The following is a 12,177-nucleotide window of genomic DNA, read 5'->3' as shown; positions in this document are numbered from 1 at the left end:
AGATTAATTCCGTAAGTAGAGGGTCTACTGTAGTACAGTGGCCCCCACTCCCATTCCACCGAGCCTGTCCAAGAGGGTACTTATGATCCATGAAAACCAACAGTGCCCAACTAAGGCCATTGTGGTACAAAATCCTGGCTTGAGATCAGACTGAAATGGGTCCAGATAATCACTTTCCTCCAAGAATGTCCGAAGCTGCCAAAGTTAAGTCAAGTGTCTTGTCCATATCATCAGGCCACAATAACTGAAACTCCCCCCCCCCAAAAAAAATCCTTACTAGATGATGCCCTGGAATCTCCCTAGGTACTTTAGCATTTACGACATCAAGTTCCCAGTGAATATGAGTGACTTTCTCCTCAACGTGCCCAGCAAACTTCTCACAGCAGGCAACTAAAGACTCCACTCCTAGTGAGTGCCTTTTTGAGTCAGATCCCAGCAAGCTCTTAATCACTCAGAGCAATTCTGCTGGGTGCCAAGGAGAAAATGAAATAACATTGGCAAAGTAAAATTGTGTTGCCCTCTTAACTACAGCGTGTATGACATTTGCTCCACTACATTTTAAAACATTTAATATGCCTAGCCTTAATACCCCTCAGTACTGAAGCCTAAATTATGTCCATACAATCAGCTTGTATATTTAGAGGTTCAGAACAAATGTCCATATTTTCTTGGAAGACCAGGCTTCGAAAACATTCAAAAGGTGGCTATGTAGTTGATAACATGTACCAGTTCTTCCAGGAAAACAGATCAAAAGCTACCATAAAATGCCTCTTAACCATCTCACTGCTTTCCCTTGGAATGCAAAGAGACTTAACTACATGGAGTGGAATATGCAACGTGTTGCATCTCTGATGGCTACATTAGACATGGGATAATCATATTCATATCTCTGGGGATACAAATATTCATATGAATATTGGCACCACACGTACCTGGGAAAGATGGACTCTCCCCCTGAACTGGCAGGTCCACTTACTGCTTGCTGTGCAGTATGCAGGGCCAACATTATTCTCATTGCGTCAATCCAGGAAGCAGCCTGACCGGCGCCTCCCCGCCTCCCCACACAGCCAACCACTTGTGGCATTCGCCCTCGTGGCCCCTCACTAAACACAGAGCTCACAAAGGCAAACCCAAACTCCTCTTGACACGTTGCCACCAGTTGATCTCCTTATCAACATAGTTTGCTTAGAAAAGATGAAGGTCCATTCAGTACTGACTTTTTAATCTAACAGGTTTATTGATTGCAGTTGGTTTCTGGAACAATTCATAAGCACATTCTTCAAGTTTCATTAAGCTTCAATATTAATCTTCCCTTTTAAATACCACAGTTCTCACTCAGACTAATCACTCCTCAGACCCCTCCTTCTCTCTTGGATTCCTAACACGGACTCTGACTCAACTGACTTAACTCCTCCTCCCAGGCTCCACCTTTTAACATATCTCTTGGCCCCACCTCTTAACCACATCAACATATACCATGAATAATTCATAACTTACAATGCATCTCTTAGGGTGTTCGCCACACCGCTGAACAGCTAAGCAGGGAGACTTACCCTCCTGCCGCCTTGCCAGAGAGGTTGGTTGCCCAGGGAGGTGTGGAAGTGCCGGCTGGGCTGTTTCCCAGACTGGTGTGACAAGAATGACACCAGCTGTGCGCGTCACAAGCAGTAAGTGGACCTGCCAGTTCAGGGGTGAGGGTCTGGTTTTCTTAGGCACCTGTGAGGCTGATATTCGTATTTGTATCCCCAGGGATACAAGTACAAATATCCATATCCAGGTTACATCCAACAGAAAAGAATGTTTGGATTTTTCATTAGCATACCACAGCCTACATTTATATGGGAAGAAATTGTAAGGTGCCTTGCTGACATCACATGTTTTTTTTTTTAAAGGCATTCTATACTGGGCCCTTCCTTCCTCTTTTTTCTCTCCTTTTCTTTGAGCATTCTCCCTTCCAAATGGATAAAATGTCTCTTCAAGATTCTATACAGCTTTCAACACATGAGAAAGAAGCAAATATTGAATGGCAATGATGATGGTAGCCACAGCATGCTCAGGTTTCAAAAAGGAGATTGGAAAATCAAGTATTCCAGTGGATTGGTTTGGCTTCAGACTTGGTCCAGGTGACAGAGGCAGGAAAGACTTGTCCCCAGCTTTCTGCCTCTCCCCACATTCCTGAATAAAGACAGGTATGAAGAAGGTGAGAAAGGAAATGATTTGTCCTGCAGCATGGCCACAGGAAAAGGAGAACAAGGTTCCTGCAACTTTGATGACTGTGTGGAAGACGCAATTCCAGCAGGTAGAATTTCTTGTGTAAGCAACACTTGCTGAAATTCCATTTTGCAGACAACTGGGAAAGGTATACGAACCCTGTCCTGCTTTTCATTGCAGCCACCTTGTTATTCAAGGTCACAGAGCCGATCAACTGTGGAGGCTGGAAAAGAATCCTCACTGTGTGAGATTCAGTCCAGCATTTGTTCATGCAAGCCATCAAGGCTACAGGGCTGTTGCTGTTGGACCAGGAAAAGCGCTACACACAAAATGGTGCATAGAAAAAGTAGCAAGCCTGTGCCACTGGGACTGGAGCTGAACTGGCTATTCACTGAGCAGTCTTTATCCTGTGACTTTCATGGATTAGCTTTGTGCAAATCCAGATGGGAGCTTTCCTTTAATTTGCTTGGCTTAGAGCACTCACAATTGCGGCCCTGAAGATCTTCCACACAGCACTCCAGTCTGTGGCTCTACTGGCCACTTCCTGCCAGGCTCTTGCTGCCTGGCTTCTCTTTCTTGCTCCCTTGCACAAGGGTCTGGCTGGTCTTTCTGAGAGGAAAAAGCTTCCAGGCCAGGTTGCTTTTTAAAAAAAGCCACTGACCTTCAGAGCTGAAGAGAACACCCTATGGTGTTTAATTGCTCCCACCAGGAAATATCCTTCAGAGTGTGACTTAATTATATGCTGATGGCGGTACTAGTGGGTACTCTTGGAGGACCTGAGTATTAAAATACAGGTTTCCAAAGATTAGGCTTGTCTTGCACTTCTCCTGATTGTACTGCCTTATTCACAACATTTTAAGTGGAATCCATACAAAGTCCTATTTCACGCATTACCTTCCCCTACTTACTCATTACTTCTCCTGTCCCTTTTTCTCTTGACCAATGAGACTTCATTATTTAGGAAATACCATATAGCTGCACATTGTCTCTCCTCCCCCTCCCCCGTAACACCAGAAGGGTCCATCTGGAAGCTCCCTAGTATATTAAGTCTAAGACAGGAGATCAGCACATACAGTATCTGTATATAAGGAGGGCATCTGGTGATTTCCCTGTTCTGTATTATCCCCTTCCTCTGTTTGATCCCTGTCTGGTGTTAGGGCCAGAACGGCTTCTTATTCAGGAGGCAAGTCTTAGCCTCCATAGCTATTTTTAAGGATGTATCCATGGAGGTTGTGCATTCAAGTACAGGAAGAGGTGAGTCGTCTTACCCATAAGCTGTTTTTTTCCAGTCAAAGTATCTTCCTTCCCACACGCCACTCTTCCATTATCAAGAGAAAGCTAATATCTGTGGACAGAAAAGCAGCTTTTTGTGCAATATTTTGCAAGGTTAAATGGCAGGAAGGCGAAAGGATACACAACCTGTTCTTTTGCATCCGTGCACTCCTGACTTCGGTGTCCCATGACTGCTGTTTGTTTTAAAAATATTGTTTGTAGACTATTGCATGAATCTCCTGTTAATATAGAGCTTGCAGAAGTGTCCTTGAAATCAATAGTTCTCAACCTTTTGCATCTTATGTCCCACCAATCATTCTTTCAGAGAAGCTGGATGCTAGTATGGTAGAAATAAAAACATCTGTTTTCCTCAAGAACGTTTATATGTTTGCAGGCATTATTATTGTTCTTATATTTATCATTTACAGCAACATTTGAGGACGTAAGGGTCGGAATATTACTGTTGGTAGTAAACAGAAACAAATAAAAATAACTCTTAATAGATGAAAATGGATATGAAAACCCTGAATTACAGCAAGACTACTTCTGTGTCTCATGGTGGTACCTAAGTCACTGGTTGAGAAATGGTGGATGAGATCCTGTTCTGTAAGTTACACCACATAAGTCTGATGAGCCTTTGGGATGATGAGGGATGACAATTCTTTTTTTATATATTATAAATAAAGATGTTCCTATCCCTCTTTCAAAGGCCCTGTGGAATCTCTTTTGACATGGGGAAGCCATTGGGGGCTATGAGACTGGAGGGGAATTTTAATTTCTGAAAATCGCTGCTGTTTATTTCCAAAAAAATCACAGTGGCTAATGACGTCATCAGCCTTATGTGATGTAGCTGCAGGAACAGGATTTCAGTCAGAGTGTCCTGAGGGTTGAAGTGTTCTAAAACTCTTCTAAGACTGAAGAAGCTACTTGGACTTGTAGCGAAACATTTCAACCTAATAAGAAAGAAGTCCAGTTGCCAAGAGTCAGCTTCCAGATAACCTCACCTGGATGACTGAGAATCTTCACAGATAAATTGTTCTAAAACTGGTTTTTCTGTGGTGACATTCTTGGTATCAGATTTGTATCCATGCATTCTTTTGGGCAGAGATTGCCCTGTTTGTCCTATGCAAAAGGCACAGGGGCATTACTTCCCCCTCTTTTTTCTTCTTTTGCCAACATGCTGAAACCGACTAACACAGATACATCTTTGGAGATTATTGCAGTTATGTCTGCACCAGAACTTGGAAACATGACTTTTTTGGACTACAGTCCCCATAATTTCCTGCCCACCATGGCAAAACTGCCGTGTTTCCAAGATCTGGTCTGCACTGGATATTTTTTCAGTGAAAGATGAAACCAGAAGGTGACATGGTTGCCTGGTGCCCCCTGGAGCTCAGCACCAAAGACAACTTTCCCACGATAGATAAGACCCCACCACTACACACGCTTCAGTTTGATCACCATGTCTACTAATCAATGAGAACATTTACATGGAAGCATGTGTGCTCATGTGACATTTTAAGAGGCAAAATTTTGATACCTGACTGATACTATAAGTTGGTTCAGATACTCTCATAAAGAAATGAGGTTGAATCTCAAGTACCTGGAAATAAACATACTTAGGCTTGGCTAGCAGATAATGAATTTCATTCAGCACAGAATTGGGAACTGAAGATGTCTGATTTAAGAATATACTAAATAAGCTCCCTCTTTGCAGCCTGAATCCAACTGATAGTCCCAAATAAACTACATTAGGACCCCCTATCCATGGGATCATTATCCAGTGATTCACTTATCCACTGCCTGAAAAGACTAAATAAAAAAACCTCAGAAACGTCTTTTCAGAGTGTATTTACCAGAACTGGCCACTAGAGTGAGCAAGAGACAATACAATGTATCACCCTCAATACTTCTGTGTTTTTTTTCAGTATCTGTGTGGGGCTTGGAACCAATCCTTTGCGGATATCATAGTTCTATTGTATACCTACTGAATAGACAGGATTTACATAACTATTGACTCACCATTCAGCGAATGATTCAATATGTCTACTTTAGTTGAGACTAGCAGTTGGACTTAGGCCAAGGGTAATAGAGAACAGCCTGGGTAGATCCCTGTTTCAGTGCTGGTAGGGCTAGTATACGTCAATAAATCATTAATTCCTATCCATCAACCAACCAACAAACCATTATTTTGAATGCAGATGCAACTGCAGGCTGAACATCTAGTTGGCCTGTGAGATGTACTGCATTTAGAGCATATGGCTTGCAAATATAAATAATGGTAAATGCTGACATTCAGAGGAAAATTCTCAAAGCTATGGAAATATGAAAAGTCATCGGGGGAAATACCAGAATGACGTATTAAAAAGAGAAAAAGGATATTCTACTAGCAAAGTTCTAGTTTTTCCCCCTATTCAAGGAGTTCAGAATATTTTTGAGGGAGGGAGCATCAGTAGCAGAGTAAATCTGAATTATGGAGAGATGGTGCTGAAGTCAAGCTCAAGACAAGGAGGCAGAGAAGCCACACATGGTTCCAGAACTTCTCCTGACCAATGATACCGGCTTTCTCAAAGCAATGTGTTAGTTCAGCATGGAATGCTTGAAGCAGTCCAAAGATTTTGCCCCAGAAGTGTATCAAAAGAATTCTCTCTTGTTCACCTGAACTTAATTTGTTGGCCTGATTTTGAATTAATGGAAACTTTGGTTTATATACTGTAAAGACAAACAGTGCCAACATCTGTGCTTACAAACATGTACCTGCCAAAGGGACATGGTGGCGCTGTGGGCTAAACTGCAGAAGCCTGTGCTGCAGGGTCAGAAGACCAGCAGTCGTAAGATCGAATCCACCCAACAGAGTGAGCTCCCGTTGCTTTGTCCCAGCTCCTCGCCAACCTAGCAGTTCGAAAGCATGCAAATGCAAGTAGATAAATAGGTACCACCTCAGTGGGAAGGTAAAACGGCGTTCTCTAGTCACGCTGGCCATGTGACAACGGAAAACTGTCTTCGGACAAGCGCTGGCTCTATGGCTTGAAAACGGGATGAGCACTGCCCCCTAAAGTCGGACACAACTGGACTGAAAATGTCAAGGGGAACCTTTACCTTTACGTGCCAAATATATTTGCAACATATTTAATACATTTGTATGTTGTCTGTCAGTTACTATTTCCAGTGTGGGTCACCATAAATGAACGAACGAACAAACAAATGAACGAAAAAAACGAACGAATAAATAAATAAATAAATAATCTTGAATAAACACAATAAAATAACATCAGTGGAAAAGCAAAATAAAAGGGGCTGAATAATCAGATACTAAATTTCATCAGCTGTTTAAAGCTTGAGAAAATAAAGGATTATTTGCTTGGTACAAAAACAGTGTTGGATAGGCTTAATGTAAGGCTCATTTTAGAAAACTATATTAAATGGGCCACCGAAATTCAAACCAACCTTTCTAGCATTGCCATGTGCTTCACCCCAGATGGTATGAGCACCTGATTTAAACAATGATCCCAATTAACTGGCTGGTTGATACAGAAGTAGATGTTCTTTCACATATCCAGGTCCCAAGCCATATAGGGCTTCGTAGGGAAACATCAATATCCAGCGTGGTGTAGTGGATAGAGAGACAGATTAGGACTCAGGAGGCCTGGGTTTGAATCCCCACTTGGCCAACGAAACTCACTTGGGGCAGTGGAACTTGCAAAACGACTCCTTAAATTTCTCACTTAATTTGAAAGCTATACGTTGCTTCTGACTTAATGGTACATAGCAACAACAGGGAAGTATCAGCACTCTGACGTTTGTTCAAAAACACAACAGTTGATCCCAATTAGTAACCTAACAGCTATATTTTGAATCTACTACAGTTCTGAAATGATTTTCAAAGACAGTTCCATGTCTCAATAGTCTGGTTTGGAGGTTACCAAACAATGGCTAACTGTGGCCAGGCTATCACAGCTAAGGAAAAGTGGCCCATGCCATAGATACACTATGGCCTTCAGTAAAAAAAAAAAAATCCTGCACCTATCAGCACCTCAGAACTACAGACTCAATTCTCTGAGCAGGAACAGTGCAATTTCATTGAAAACAAGCTACATTGTCACTATATGGGCAGAGGAACCATCAACCAACAGTACCTTCTTGTTAGGACTTAGCGTCAGTGAACTTAGTTTATTTGCCATTTTCAACCCTTGCCTGGATCAGATTTAAAAGATAAATAGATCTGGGGCTCACCAGAATATGGAGAATACTTTACATCTCAAGATGACCTTTCTCCACAATTTCATGTACATTTAAAGAAGTGTGAAGGACAACTTGCTCTCCAATAGATGTATTGTCAAATGTTTCCAGGCACACCTTCAGACTCAACCCTCCAGCTAGGAACAAAACAACTGCAACATCATGTCCTTGATTCCCAACCTATATAGCTTATCTCAAAGCATATAATGTCTGCGGCAACTCTCATGATCAAAGGGATGCAACACTTCCCCTATAACGAAACAATGTCAGAAATCCTGTCGCATAACTCCATGTGGACAATAGGGATGAAGGCTATTTCCGGGTACATGAGACTTGTGCACAGTGTAATGAAGTTGTGTACAGCCCCAAATCCTTAAAATAAGCCTTTAAACAGTGGCATTTTTCTGTTGCTGCTGACATAATTCTGCATACACAGATCTATACAACAGGATTTCAGGTCATGGCTTCTTAGGAACATGGTAAGTGGAGACATTATATAATGGCCAGGATCTTTTGTTTAGTTACAGTGGTGTAAGTGGAATGGCATAATATGCACTGGTGAAATTGCATCAGTGAACCAACTCATGCAATATGTGATGATGGATACAAGTGGCAACTTGTTAACTAGCAGCATTTTGCTGCTACACTTTACACCACTGCACTTATGCCTTTGTAACTGACCAATAGATTCTGGCCAACAGAGGCATACAGGATTAAGTATAATCTGGAGAACATAGATAAGGAGATATCTTTCACCCTGTATCATAATAATCAGTGATGATGAATGGCTGGAGACTTGGAACTGATAAAAGGAAGTGTTTCAATTAAGTGCTAATGGGTGTCAACATGAGCAGCACTGAAAGGTGATCAAACAACTTCCATGGCTACTTTTTATGGTGGCCTCAGAGTTATTATCTCCAGTATCAAAGGCAGTGGGCCTTTTTCTCAGTCCTGCCATCTTCACAAGTCCATTTGGGAGAGGGCCTTCTCTGTTGCTGCTCTGACTTTGGAACTTCCTCCCACAGGAAGCCAGACTGATCTCATCTTTGCTGTCCTTCCACAAGCAGGTGAAGACCTTCCTCTTCAGACAAGCTTTCCCTGAATGATTGGCTGCCTGAGTGGGTTTTTTAAATAGATTGATGTACCTTACCACTTTGAATGTGTTTTGGTGTTGCTTGTGTTTTTTTAGTGTAGCATTTGTTTGATCCTTTTTAGTATCCTCATGTCAGTCCCCTTGTCATGGTCAGATCACCACCTAATAAAATGTAACCTCACAGTGGCTCCCCCCCCCCCACAGGGAGCAGGGACCTAATTCTATGGTCCACCCTTGAAGACTACTGGATCCGGTCGGATTCCAGGACGACATGAGAGGGGTGACGGCTGACCTGGCTAGTGCTCCTGTCGATGCTCTGGTTAACAACTGGTCTGCCGCTGCCACCAGGGCCATAGACATGATCGCGCCTAAACACCCTCTCCATCGTAGAGCTCAGCCAGCACCCTGGTGATGAAGTGAATAAGGAGAAGGCTAGAGCGTAGATGGAGGAAGAACCCGACAGACCATAACTGGATAGCTGTTAAGGTCGCAACTAACCTTTACCTGAATAAGGTAAAGGCTGCATGTCGATCATTCTTCATTAACCGGATAAGCGAAGTGTCCAACTAGCAGGCGGAGTTATTCCGTATAGTGCGTGACCTATCCGGAACTGGTTCAGGTGATAGGCCTCCCCCTAGTTTCTCACCTGATCTGTTTGCAGCCTTTTTGAAATCTAAAGTGGAGGCCATCCTCCGGGAGCTCTCTCCTTTTTAAAAATACAATGAGTCAAACAGAGATGTCCAGCGCTCTGTCTTGCCTGGTGATTTCCGAGTCCTTTCACCCGGACACGCCTGATTCTGAGGACAAGGTGCTTGATCGCTGTCAAGCCACCACCTCCTCCCTTGACCCTTGCCCGGCCTGGCTAATCAAAGCAGCCAGGCTGAAAACAACAGAATGGGCCGCAGCAATAATAAATGGGTCTTTCCTTGAGGGCAGGTTTCCATCTGCCCTCAAGGAGACACTCATTAGGCCCATTAGAAAGAAACTTAATATGGCGGAGGACGAGATTGGCAATTATAGGCACGTTGCCAATGTTCCTTTCATGAGCAAAGTGGTCGAGAGGGTGGTCGCTGATCAGCTTCAGGCCCACTTGGATGAGACAGATGCCCTGGATCCATTCCAGTTAGGCTTCAGGCCGCGCCACGGTACAGAGACGGCATTGGTCATCCTGTACGATGACCTGTTGAGGGAGGCTGACAGGGGCAAAGTGTTTTTGTTGGTTCTCCTCGACATCTCAGCGGCCTTTGATACTGTCAACCATGGTATCCTCCTGGGGAGGCTCTCCGAGTTGGGAACTGGTGGCTTGGCGTTAGCCTGGCTCCGTTCCTTCCTGGAGGACTGACCCCAGAGAGTACAGTTTGGGGAGAATGTCTCAGCCCCGTGGAATCTCTATTGTGGGGTCCCACGGGGGTCGATTATCTCCCCAATGCTGTTTAACATCTATATATGTGGGGTCATCAGGGGGTGTGGAGCCTTGTGTCATCAGTATGCTGATGACACCCAGCTCTACATCTCCTTTTCACCAACTGCAGGTGATGCCGTCCTGTCCCTTCAGCACTGCCTGGGGGCTGTACTGCAGTGGATGCAGGAAAATGGGCTGAGGCTGAACCCGGAAAAGACAGAAGTTCTGAGGGTGGATGCCCTTGGGGTTGGTGGCCTGGGTGGCTCTCTCACATTTGGGGGGAGTGACCCTGACTGCTAAGAGTGGGGTTCACAGCCTGGGGGTACACCTGGACCCGACACTCACCATGGAAACCCAGGTGGCATTGGTAGTTCGCACCACCTTTTTCCACCTTTGGCGGATTGCCCCTCTGCAACCCTACCTTAACGGGGGGGGGGCTCACTACCTTGGTACATGTGCTCGTAATCTCAAGATTAGACCACTGTAACACGCTCTGCGTGGGGCTGCCTTTGAGGCTGATGCGGAAACTTCAAGTGGTGCAGAATGCAGCGGCCAGACTCCTTACTGGAGTGAGAAAACTCCAACATATTTCTCCTGTTCTGGCCAAGCTGCATTGCTGCCCATCCGTTTCCACATTGAATTCAAAGTTCTAATGCTTACCTATAAGGCCCGAAACAGTTTAGGACCTCGATACTTGGCGGAGCGCCTGCTCCCACCAAGATCTGCTCGGATCACCCACATGAGTCAGGATGTGAGGCTGAGGAGCCTGACACTGAGGGAGGCCCGGAGGGAAAAGACTCGAAGCCGGGCCTTCTCGGCGGTGGCTCCTCACCTTTGGAACAACCTTCCTCCGGAGATTCGCGAGGCCCCTACACTGGGTACTTTCAAATGCCAGCTGAAAACATGGATGTACATCCAGGCCTTTCCTCCTGTCAACTACTGATTTCTTTTGCTTTGCTATTTATTATTTATTCATGCACTATTTGTTATTGTTGTATGCTAATGTTTTTATGTTTTTTTAATTGTTTTGATATTCTGTAAGCCGCCCAGAGTGGTAGAATATACCAGAGGGGCGGGATATAAATCGAATAAATAAATAAATAAATAAATAAATAAATAAATAAATAAATAAATAAATAAATAAATAAATAAATAAATATTTGTATACTCACCGTTGTTAACTTCAGTATCATCTAATGATGTAAACTGCCTTGGGTCTTCTTAAGGAGAAAGGTGGGGTTAAATAGTTTTGATAAGTAAATGCCCCTCATTGGGGAACATGAGCAGGAGAGTGCTAATGCTGTCACATCCTGCTGCTGGGCTTCCCTCTGGCTGGTCTACATGGGAACAGAATGCTGGCATAGGTAGGTCTTTTGTCTAAGTCAGTAGGGCTCTACTGAATTATTCTTATGTTGTTATTTTCAGCATACAAACAGTTTATCAAAAGCGTGATCTTACAGCAGGCCGGGACACTCATATTCAGGATGTTGGATGCCTTACCTGATCACAATGCAGTCTCTGAAATTATGAATTCCGCTTTGAAGATGCTAAGGTTTTAAAATACGATCTTGGCACTCTACCCCCCCACATATTTCGCCACTCACAAGAGTTATATGCTCTGTGCCTTGAAGAAAGCCGCAGCCACTCACAGTCTTCAGAACCCGATGAACAAGAAGCCAGATGGAGCGTGGATACTGCCCTGCAGTCTGGCAAGCCAAGGAGAGCTGCCTCCCTCAGGAGAGCGGAGAAAGCCTTCCAAGGCCAGCATTTGCAGCAGCAACATAATGGACATTGGCCAAGAGGAGTGCAGTGGTCTGGTTGCCAAGGCGACACTAACATTGACACTCAGAGAAGAGGCCCCAGATGCCCTGTGAGAATTGGGCATCCAGCCTGGCCTGCCACACTTTTAATGAGAAGTGACTGGACAAGGATGATGAACCCAGCTCCTCACCCAGTGCTG

Source organism: Pogona vitticeps, chromosome 4, assembly GCF_051106095.1.
Source record: "Pogona vitticeps strain Pit_001003342236 chromosome 4, PviZW2.1, whole genome shotgun sequence".
NCBI lineage: Eukaryota > Metazoa > Chordata > Lepidosauria > Squamata > Agamidae > Pogona > Pogona vitticeps.
The sequence above is the reverse complement of the archived record's forward strand: the minus strand, read 5'-3'. Positions refer to the sequence as shown.